This window comes from Cajanus cajan, chromosome 2 (genome assembly GCF_000230855.2).
Source record: "Cajanus cajan strain Asha chromosome 2, NIPB_CcT2T_4, whole genome shotgun sequence".
In the NCBI taxonomy this organism is placed as follows: domain Eukaryota; kingdom Viridiplantae; phylum Streptophyta; class Magnoliopsida; order Fabales; family Fabaceae; genus Cajanus; species Cajanus cajan.
Genome location: NC_138518.1, coordinates 32,665,001 through 32,676,629, shown reverse-complemented (window position 1 = coordinate 32,676,629; position 11,629 = coordinate 32,665,001).

The window sequence follows — 11,629 nt, the reverse complement described above, 5'->3', positions numbered from 1 at the left end:
GCAAGTATCCGTTCTTGGTGAGCATGGAGGCTACCTTTTTCATTTCTTGGGGAAATGTTTCAACATTGGCAATCTCCAATGCTTGGAAGGCGGTTTCTAGAGCTTCCTCTGCTGCATCCACGTAAGGTATGGTGGATGGCTTGCTGATGAGTATGTCATCTTCAGCTTGTACAGTCACCAGCTTGTCACCCACTATGAATTTGACTTTCTGGTGGAGCGTAGAAGGAACAGCTTTCCCATTATGAATCCAAGGTCGGCCGAGGAGACAGCTGTATGCGGGAGTAATGTCCATCACTTGAAATTCGACATTGAAGATGGTGGGTCCAATTTGGATTGGAAGATTGATTTCTCCCACCACTTCTCTTTTAGAACTGTCGAAAGCTCGGACGATCATGTTGCTCGGGCGCATTTGGATTCCCTTGATTGCCACTTGCTCGAGCGTTCTTTTTGGCATCACATTCAAGGAAGATCCATTATCTACCAAGACTTTAGCGATGTGATATTCCTTGCACTTGACAGAGATGTGCAAGGGCTTGTTGTGGTTCGGTCCCTCAGCGGGGATTTCTTCATCGGTGAAAGTGAGGTGATCATTAGCCGTGATGTGACTAACAATCCCCTCAAACTTGTCTTGGGAGATAGTGTGCGACACATATGCCTCGTTCAAGACTTTCAACAGAGCTTGTCGATGCGGTTCGGAGCTTAGGATCAACGACAACAGAGTAATCTTTGCTGGCGTCCTATGAAGTTGATCCACGATGGAGTACTCGCTCTGTCGGATATATTTTAACAGCTCGTCTGTCTCCTCCTCGGATTCTTTATTTTCCTCGGTTGTCTCCTTTTCTTTTTTTTTTCCTTTATTCTTGGGAGCTTTATCATGAAGATCTTCGGGAGTGTAGATCCTGCCACTCCTAGTCATGCCCCCAAGTCCAGCGATGTTAGAGATATCGCTGTCGGCAGAAGAATGGATGTCGTATATCCATGGCACAGCCTTATTCGATTCGTAGGGAAAAGGTCTTGGAGCAGTGATCTTTAACGGTGTCGGACCTTCCCCTTTATTCGTCTTGATTACCAACAACGGAGTTGATGTGCGTTCGCTTGGCGCGGTTGTTGGTTTACACTTAATAACAAACGGCGTGCGATCCATTCTAAACATACGCATCGATTAATCCTTTCTTTTTATTAATGTTTATTAATGAATTACTAGGAGGGATGTATGAAATGCAAACCTAGATCCCTCCATGATCTTTGATAAGAATGCATGATATGAGATGATGACGTTGAATATGCATGCATTGTGTTTATTCAACTAAGCATTATCATGTTTTCGGGATGTTCCTAAGATGATGCATGATATTGCTTGGTTTGGATAAATATCTTTTTTTTTTTTTTGGATATTTTGTTTTTTGTATTTTTTTGGGTGAAAAGGGAAACTACCTATATGAATGTGATGAAGGTAGATGTTAACACCATGTAATGGAAGATTCTTATTCCTATTTATTCTTATTTTAAAAAGGAATGTTGTATGTTTAAAGAATGCAATGTATGCTCAAACAATGTCACATAAACAATGCACAAACAATTCACTCATCCACGAACAGTCACGAGCGAATTACGAGGTAGGGGTATCCTTCAGAAAAGTGCATATTCAAGGAGGTTCTAACTGTTCTCACCGGTCTGAGGCCCCCAAGGTGCCCCCATTATAGGGACCCAATTCCTCTCGTCGTAAGTCGATGGAAAGCTCCAACGCACTGTCGGACTCGAGTTCATGGTTTTCACCTTGAGTGATGTTTTCCGACAACGGTCTACGGGCACCTATAGACCCATTCGACAACCGGCCGTACTAACATCCACTCCCTATGGCTTTCCACTCATGCCCCCGGGTATAGAGGGAACTGTTGTGTGCAAAGGTTTGTGTGCAGTTTTTATTTCAAACAATTGCGAAAATTTAAACATACAACAGTTATTAAAGCCAGCTAGATAAAACATATTATCATACAAGCGAGGGGTAATGAAGTAATTTTAAACTATTATTTTAGAAATAATCCATCACTAAATGGGACTGACTCTCGAGGCTTCCCCAGTGGAGTCGCCATCTGTCGCCACCCGCCGAAACGAACCTTGGCATTCGCGACGATGGTTGGACTCTTTTTAAGTTTTGAAAAATGATGGATTGTTAGAACGACTTATTCTCAAACTGAGACCTCATCGAACTAACAATTTTATTAAATGATTCACCAATCCATGTTAATCCCAAGCGGGACCCTCCATGGATTAGTGGTTTTCGCAAAAAGAAGGGTTCTTGGAGTCGCCACCAATGTTTTACTCAAAACATTGGAAAAAGGGATAAGGCAATTGATTTTCGCAAATCAACCTTGGCCATTACAACCAGAGTTGGGTAAGGGAGTCGGTTACGTGCGGGGAAGGTGTTAGCACCCCACAACGCCCCTTTCGGGTTCCCTATGACGGATTATTTCATAAATAACAGTGTAAAATTACTAAATTACCCCTATTTATTAGAAACGACTATAAACGAGATATCTACATGATGAAAAATGCAATGCAACAATCAGAAAGCAATAAAAGGAAGGATTTGAAAAAGAAACCTTTGAAACGTGCTTTTATATATTTAAACAGACGTTAGGAGGCTTTTTGGCGCTCCTTCCCACTACACGCTTGCTCGCTCCTTCCCTAAAGATTAATTTTTACTATGGAAATCAAAAAGATTTCCCTTCGACTAGTTCGAATCCTCAAGCTAAATGCTCAGAACTCAAGAACTTCGTCGGATCGGCTCTCGGAGAGATTTCTAGGGCAGAACACTGCTCAAAAACCCTAGAATACTCAGCCAGAGGGTCCAGAAGTCTGGAAAAAGTGTCCAAAATGTGTGGAATGACGTCCAAATGACGTCCTATATATAGGAGTGAGGCGCAGTACGGCCTCTGACATCAATACGGCCCGTACTGAAGTTTTGAACTACAGTACGGCCGTATTGAATTCAGTACGGCCGTACTGAAGTTCAAAAACTTCAGTACGGCCGTATTGGTTTCAGTACGGCCGTATTGTAGTTCAAATTGTTCAGTACGGCCGTACTGAACTTCTAGGAGGCCGTATTGAGCTCCAATCCTCCCACATCCTTATTTTAAGCTACTCTAAGACTTCTAAACCTATGAAGAATCATCATAGGGTCTTCCAGGAGTCCTTTCGGCTGACTTTCCTTCGGTCTTCGAGAGTTTTCGAGTCTTATTTCCGACCCGGAAAATTTTAAGGGTCTACAGCCCCCTAGTAGGCAAAAGCAAGCCTTCTAAACGGAAATTGAGACAAAAATAAATTCCTAAGCAATTATACTACTAAAAGCTTTAAAACATGCAAAAGAAAAATACTTAAAGCATATACTAGTCGAAGTCCTAGGTGAAGGTTTTCAAATCACCTTCAACTACACGAACTAAAACCAAAATGAAGAGGTTTAAAAATGGCCAATTACAAACCAAGATAAAAGAAAGCAAAGGCCAAAATACAAAAGGCCGAAAAGAAATCAAGCAAAAATATGAAAAGAAAAAAATTTTAGGTCTTCAACTCCTCCACTTGGGTTCCTTCACAATGAGCAAACTTGTTAGTCCTCTCCAAGTGTTTAAACACTCCTTTTGTATGGTGTAAATCCCTCCAAAGGCTAGGTTTGGATTCGATACGGGCCCTGGAGTCAATACGGCCCGTATTGAAGTTTTGAACTACAATACGGCCGTATTGAATTCAGTACGGCCGTATTGAAGTTCAAGAAACCTCAATACGGCCGTATTGAGTTCAGTGCGACCGTAGTGAACTTCAATACGGCCGTATTGAGTTCAGTGCGGCCGTATTGTAGTTCAAAATGTTCAATACGGCCGTACTGAACTTTTGGGAGGTCGTATTGGGCTTCATTACCTCCACTTCCTTATTTTGAGCTATTACAAGACCTCTAGACCTACAGAGAATCCTCCTAGGGCCTTCCATGAGTCCTTCTGGCTGACTTTCCTTAAGTCCTCAAGAGTCTTCAAGCTTTATTTCCGACCCGGACAATTTTAGGGGTCTACAGCTGCCCCCCCCCTTTATTTAGTCAAACGGCCTTTTGGTGTACCGTTTGATAAGTAAAGGAGTTGACCCAATTGTCCAGGGAATGTGCCATCCTTCTGACTTGTAGTGTCTTCAGGTGGGAAAATTGTTGAGTAGCCTCTCCAGGTTGGTGCATAGCTCCGCGCTTTAGTCACTTTAGTAGAATGAGTCTTGCCCTCTCCAGGGTGAGTTTGCCCTCTCCAGGGTGGCTGAGTTTGCCCTCTCCAGGGTGAGTTTGCCCTCTCCAGGGTGGCTGAGTTTGCCCTCTCCAGGGTGAGTTTGCCCTCTCCAGGGTGGCTGAGTTTGCCCTCTCCAGGGTGTTGAGTTTGCCCTCTCCAGGGTGAGTTTGCCCTCTCCAGGGTGAGTTTGCCCTCTCCAGGGTGGCTGAGTTTGCCCTCTCCAGGGTGAGTTTTCCCTCTCCAGGGTGGCTGAGTTTGCCCTCTCCAGGGTGAGTTTGCCCTCTCCAGGGTGAGTTTGCCCTCTCCAGGGTGAGTTTGCCCTCTCCAGGGTGGCTGAGTTTGCCCTCTCCAGGGTGAGTTTGCCCTCTCCAGGGTGAGTTTGCCCTCTCCAGGGTGGCTGAGTTTGCCCTCTCCAGGGTGTTGAGTTTGCCCTCTCCAAGGTGAGTTTGCCCTCTCCGGGGTGAGTTTGCCCTCTCCAGGGTGGCTGAGTTTGCCCTCTCCAGGGTGAGTTTGCCCTCTCCAGGGTGAGTTTGCCCTCTCCAGGGTGGCTGAGTTTGCCCTCTCCAGGGTGAGTTTGCCCTCTCCAGGGTGGCTGAGTTTGCCCTCTCCAGGGTGAGTTTGCCCTCTCCAGGGTGACTGAGTTTGCCCTCTCCAGGGTGAGTTTGCCCTCTCCAGGGTGAGTTTGCCCTCTCCAAGGTTTTGAGATAAGTTTGTCTCCACAGTCCACGATGCAGCTTCGATGATTTGTTTTTGATTTTGGTGCCGCTGAGGGCTGGATAACACAGGGATCCGTCTAGGGGATGTGCAGTTACTCATAGGTTCTTGTGTCCCAACTTTCCATTGCGTAGTTGGTACCCATTGAGGAATTTCTGTTTCCTTGGGGTGTAGACACGAAGATGCTCTTTCTGATGTGAGCGATGCCTTATGATTGGCTGACGTCCTTTCGACGATGGTGGAGTATCCCGGTTATCCTTATTCGGGTGACTCTTTTTGTTTTTCTGGTTTTGTTGCCTCTATGTAGGCTATCATCCGCTGGGGGATTTTGTCGTTTTGTTGTGATTAGCCTCTTCTGTTAGGCGGATCATCTTGACGTTCAATGATTGGCTGAATGCCGAATTCCACTTGGGGAATGATTATTGATCTTTCGATTTTTCCTCTTTTTGAAGGAGTGCCTCTGAGTAGGCGACTGGGGATTTGAAGTTCTTATGTATCCCAGAGTATTATTTAGAAAGCCTCTTCAGGCTTAGCTTCACTCTTCGTTTGAGTTGGAATGTTATCTTCCACTGAGGAAGTTTAGGTCCTTTGATTTGGATATTTTGTTTGGATCATGCTTCCGTTGGGGAATTTCGATGATCTGGTTTGGATAGCTTTCTCTGGGAAATTTGGTCCAAGAGTGAAAGCTAAAATATCTCTGGGGAGTATTATTTTGGCAAGCCTCTCCAGGCTCAGTTATTCTATGGGAGTATTATTTCAGCAAGCCTCTCCAGGCTCAATTATTCTGAGAGAGTATTATTTCAGCGAGCCTCTCCAGGCTCAGTTATTCTGAGAGAGTATTATTTCGGCAAGCCTCTCCAGGCTCAATTATTCTGTATGATGAATTGGTTTTTTGTTCAGCCCGAGAATGCAAGCTGAAATGTCTTTTGGAGAGTATTATTTTGGCAAGCCTCTCCAGGCTCAGTTATTCTGTATAATTTGTTGGATTTTCTGTATTTTGCCTTTTTGTTGATTTTGGCTTTTTCTGTGTTTTTGCCTTTTTTGTTGATTTTGGCTTTTTCTGTGTTTTTGCCTTTTTTGTTGATTTCGGCTTTTTCTGTATTTTTTGTTGATTTTGGCTTTTTCTGTATTTTTGTCTTTTTTGTTGGTTTTGGCTTTTTCTGTACAGAAATGTCTCTGGGGAGTATTATTTCGGCAAGCCTCTCCAGGCTCAATTATTCTGAGAGAGTATTATTTCAGCGAGCCTCTTCAGGCTCAGTTATTCTGAGAGAGTATTATTTCGGCGAGCCTCTCCAGGCTCAATTATTCTGAGAGAGTATTATTTCGGCGAGCCTCTCCAGGCTCAATTATTCTGAGAGAGTATTATTTCGACGAGCCTCTCCAGGCTCAATTATTCTGAGAGAGTATTATTTCGGCAAGCCTCTCCAGGCTCAGTTATTCTGAGAGTATTATTTCGGCAAGCCTCTCCAGGCTCAGTTATTCTGTACGTTTTATTGATTTTCTGAATTTCTGCATTTTGTTTGCTGCTGTCATACACAAGCAATTTTTCTATTTTTTCTATTTTATGCGATTGCCTCATGATGAGGTCTTTGAATGTGCAATTAATGTGCGTGATGCACAAAATGCAAGTTTAATTATTTTATTAATTTGTTTTTTTTAGAAAAAATGAATGGCTCCCCCTATCCTCTTCTTCTTGGAGGAATTTTTGTCATCGACGTGAGGGAGGATTTCTGTTATTGCCAATACGACCGTTATTCATTTCAGTATGCCCGTATTGAATTGAAAATTTGTTCATAACCCTAATTTTGGTACGGGCGTACTGAACATGATACGGGCGTATTGTTTTTCTGAAGTTTATATTTTTTGTTTTTTTTTCAATAAACAGAGAATAAGTGATCTTCCATTACACCTATCATCTGTATGCATGTATGCAGTATGATGCACCTAATTCTATTTGATTCACTTTTCAAAAGAATTAACCGATGCGTTTCTCTGTTTGGATTTTTGCCATTCCTCTAGACGGGCTGTGCGCTGCCGATTTCTGTAACCGAGGAATGATGCGTGTTATATTGAGATTTGGTGTCATCAACCAAATGATCCTTCCCTTCCTTTAAAAGATATGTCAACCCTCCTATTGACCACTATATCTCCATGTTTCCACTAGATTATCCTAAAATCGTTTGGGACAAGAGAGAAAAGAAAGGAAAGGTATATTCTTTTTTGAAAGTTTGTGTTTTAGAGGGGTTTTTATTTTCATTTTGAAAAATGGTTTTTGTAAGAATGGCTGGCCAAGGTAGGCTTATTGTGTTTAGGCTTGTTTGTTTAAGCATTTATGAAGTTAATCAAATCTTGTTATTGACGTTGTGATTTGACAACTTAGATAGCTTTCCCTGAACTTTTTCTTTTTGAATTCTGTTCATGGTACCATCATGGATTTCTTTTCGCTTTTTGATTGTCCTTATTTTTGCCTAAAACACCCTTTTGTGGCGTTTTAGCGGACTTTTGTTTTTGTTCATTTTTGCAACCCTAACTTTTGCCTAGGTCACCCTTTCGTGAGATTCCTAGCGGGTCTTTTGCTCTTATTTTTGCGCAGCCCCCTTTTTGGGTTTCCTGCCGAGCTTTTTTGTTTTTATGGTTCTTGTTTTTAAAGGATTTTCTTTTTATCCATGATGGCACTTGTCGAGGCCAAGGAAAGGTGCTCTAAGTTGTCACGCACACTTCCACATAAAAATGATGCGGGTTTATTGTTATTAAGACAATCTTAACCTCATTCATGCTTATTCAAACAGGGTTAAAAATAATGTGGTTTAAAGATTTATTGCAAGCAAGAAAAGAAGCAATAAGAAATAATAAAGAATGATTTTATTATAATCATAATGGAAACATGTGCCCTATCGAGGCTCGGGGGTCGGGCTGTCCCCGAGGAGTAATCTCTAATAGTCATCAGGTCTATACATCCCTATCGGAAGGAGAAGAGCACTTGATGACGACGACCGGCCTTGACGCTTGTGAACCGGCCTTCCTAAAGATCTGGCTTAAAGAACGTCGAGAAGGATCTTGGTTCTTCTTCGTCCTTTGATCTTTATTAGGGTTGTATCCTAACCCTTGTTTCCCCGGATTATCCTTGATAATAGGTAGCTCGGGAATTCCTTGGGAATCCTTGCCAAGTCCTTGTCCCGGTAAGTATCCATTCTTGGTGAGCATATGGGCTACCTTCTTCATTTCTCGGGGAAATGTCTCAACATTGGCGATCTCCAATGCTTGGAAGGCGGTTTCTAAAGCTTCCTCTGCTGCATCCACGTAAGGTATGGTGGATGGCTTGCTGATGAGTATGTCATCTTCAGCTTGTACGGTCACCAGTTTGTCATCCACTATGAATTTGACTTTCTGGTGGAGCGTAGAGGGAACAGCTTTTGCATCATGAATCCAAGGTCGGCCAAGGAGACAGCTGTATGCGGGAGTAATGTCCATCACTTGAAATTCGACGTTGAAGATGGTGGGTCCAATTTGGATTGGGAGATTGACTTCTCCCATCACTTCTCTTTTAGAACCGTCGAAAGCTCGAACGATCATGTTGCTCGGGCGCATTTGGATTCCCTTGATTGCCACTTGCTCGAGCGTTCTTTTTGGCATCACATTCAAGGAAGATCCATTGTCTACCAAGACTTTAGCGATGTGATACTCCTTGCACTTTACAGAGATGTGCAAGGGCTTGTTGTGGTTCGGTCCCTCAGCGGGGATTTCTTCATCGGTGAAAGTGAGGTGATCATTAGCCGTGATGTGACTAACAATCCCCTCAAACTTGTCTTGGGAGATAGTGTGCGACACGTATGCCTCGTTCAAGACTTTCAACAGAGCTTGTCGATGCGGTTCGGAGCATAGGATCAACGACAACAGAGTAATCTTTGCTGGCGTCTTATGAAGTTGATCCACGATGGAGTACTCGCTCTGTCGGATATATTTTAACAGCTTATCTGTCTCCTCCTCGGATTCTTTGTTTTCCTCGGTTTTCTCTTCTTTTTCTTTCCTTTTATTCTTGGGAGCTTTATCATGAAGATCTTCGGGAGTGTAGATCCTGCCACTCCTAGTTATGCCCCCAAGTCCAGCGATGTTAGGGATATCGCTGTCGGCAGAAGAATGGATGTCGTATATCCATGGCACAGCCTTATTTGATTTGTAGGGAAAAGGTCTTGGAGTAGTGATCCTTAACGGTGTTGGACCTTCCCCTTTGTTCGTCTTGATTACCAACAACGGAGTTGACGTGTGTTCGCTTGACACGGTTGTTGGCTTACACTTGATAACGAACGGCGTGCGATCCATTCTTTGAACATACGCATCGATTAATTCTTTCTTTTTATTAATGTTTATTAATGATTTACTAGGAGGGATGTATGAAATGTAAACCTAGATCCCTCCATGATCTTTGATAAGAATGCATGATATGAGATGATGACGTTGAATATGCATGCATTGTGTTTATTCAACTAAGCATTATCATGTTTTTAGGATGTCCCTAAGATGATGCATGATATTGCTTGGTTTGGATAAATAATATTTTTCTTTATTTTTCTTTTGGGTATTTTTTGTATTTTTTGGGTGAAAAGGGAAACTACCTATATGAATGTGATGAAGGTAGATGTTAACACCGTATAATGGAAGATTCTTATTCCTATTTATTCTTATTTTTTAAAAGAATAGGAATGTTGTATGTTTAAAGAAATGCAATGTATGCTCAAACAATTTCACATAAACAATGCACAAACAATTCACTCATCCACGAACAGTCACGAGCGAATCACGAGGTAGGGGTATCCTGCAGAAAAGTGCATATTCAAGGTGGTTCTAACTGTTCTCACCGGTCTAAGGCCCCCAAGGTGCCCCCATTATAGGGACCCAATTCCTCTCGTCGTAAGCCGATGGAAAGCTCCAACGCACTGTCGGACTCGAGTTCATGGTTATCACCTTGAGTGATGCTTTCCGACAACAGTCTACGGGCACCTATAGACCCATTCGACAACCGGCCGTACTAACATCCACTCCCTATGGCTTACCACTCATGCCCCCGGGTATAGAGGGAACTGTTGTGTGCAAAGGTTTGTGTGCAATTTATATTTCAAACAATTGCGGAAAATTAAACAAACAACAGTTATTAAAGCCATATAAATAAAGCATGTTATCATACAAACAAGGGGTAATGAAGTAATTTTAACTATTATTTGTTAAAAATAATCTGTCACTAAATGGGACTGACTCTTGAGGCTTCCCCAGTGGAGTCGCCATCTGTCGCCACCGGCCCGAAACGGGCTTTCGGCATTCGCGATGGATGGTTGGACTCTTTTATTTGTTTAAAAATATGGATTGCTAGAATGACTTATTCTCAAACTGAGACCTTGTCAAACGAGCAATTTTATTAAAAGGCTCACCAATCCATGTTAATCCTAAGCGGGACCCTCCATGGATTAGCGGTTTTCATAAAAAGGAAGGGTTCATGGAGTCGCCACCAATGTTTTACTCAAAACATTGGAAAAAGAAGTTTAAGGCAATCGATTCAAAAATCGACTTCGGCCATGACAACCAGAGTCGGGTAAGGGAGTCGGTTACGCGTGGGGAAGGTGTTAGCACCCCACAGCGCCCCTTTCGGGTTCCCTATGACAGATTATTTCTAAAAAAATAATAGTGCGAAATTACTAAATTACCCCTATTTATTCTAAACAATTATAACTTAACTATCTACATGATGACAGTTAAATATACACACAGAAAGCAGTAGAAGGAAGGTCTTAAGAAGAAACCTTTGAAGCGTGCTTTTATATTCAAGTAAAACTGGGAAGCTTTTTGGCGTTCCCTCGCTCTACAAGCCCGCTCGCTCCCTCCTAGAAAATTTTAACTATGGAAATCCGGAGGATTTCCCTTCGACTCAGTTCGAGACTCAAGCAAAAAGCTCAGAACTCGAGAACTTTGTCGGATCAACTCTCCGAGTGATTTCTAGGCAGAGCACTGCTCAAAAAAAACCCAGAATACTCAAGAAGAGGGTTAAAACTCAGTCTGAAAGTGTAGAATGACGTCCAAATGACGTCTTATTTATAGGGAACAGGCGCAATACGGGCCCTGGAGTCAATACGGCCCGTATTGAAGTTTTGAACTACAATACGGCCGTATTGAATTCAGTACAGCCGTATTGAAGTTCAAGAAACCTCAATACGACCGTATTGAGTTCAGTGCGGCCGTAGTGAACTTCAATACGGCCGTATTGAGTTCAGTGCGGCCGTGTAGACCCCTAAAATTGTCCGGGTCGGAAATAAAGCTTGAAGACTCTCGAAGACTGAAGGATAATCAGCCAGAAGGACTCCTGGAAAGCCCTAGGAGGGTTCTCTGTAGGTCTAGAGGTCTTAGAATAGCTAAAAATAAGGAAGTGGAGGGAAAAAGCCCAATACGGCCGTACTGAACTTAATACGGCCGTATTGAAGCTTCAATACGGCCGTACTGAAGTCAGTACGACCGTATTGACACTTCAATACGACCGCTGCGAACTCAATACGGGCGTATTGAAATTTCTGACTTTCAATACGACCGTATTGAACTCCAATACGACCGTATTGAAGTTCAAAACGGCCGTATTGGCCCTGTAGGCCGTATTGCGCCTATTCCCTATA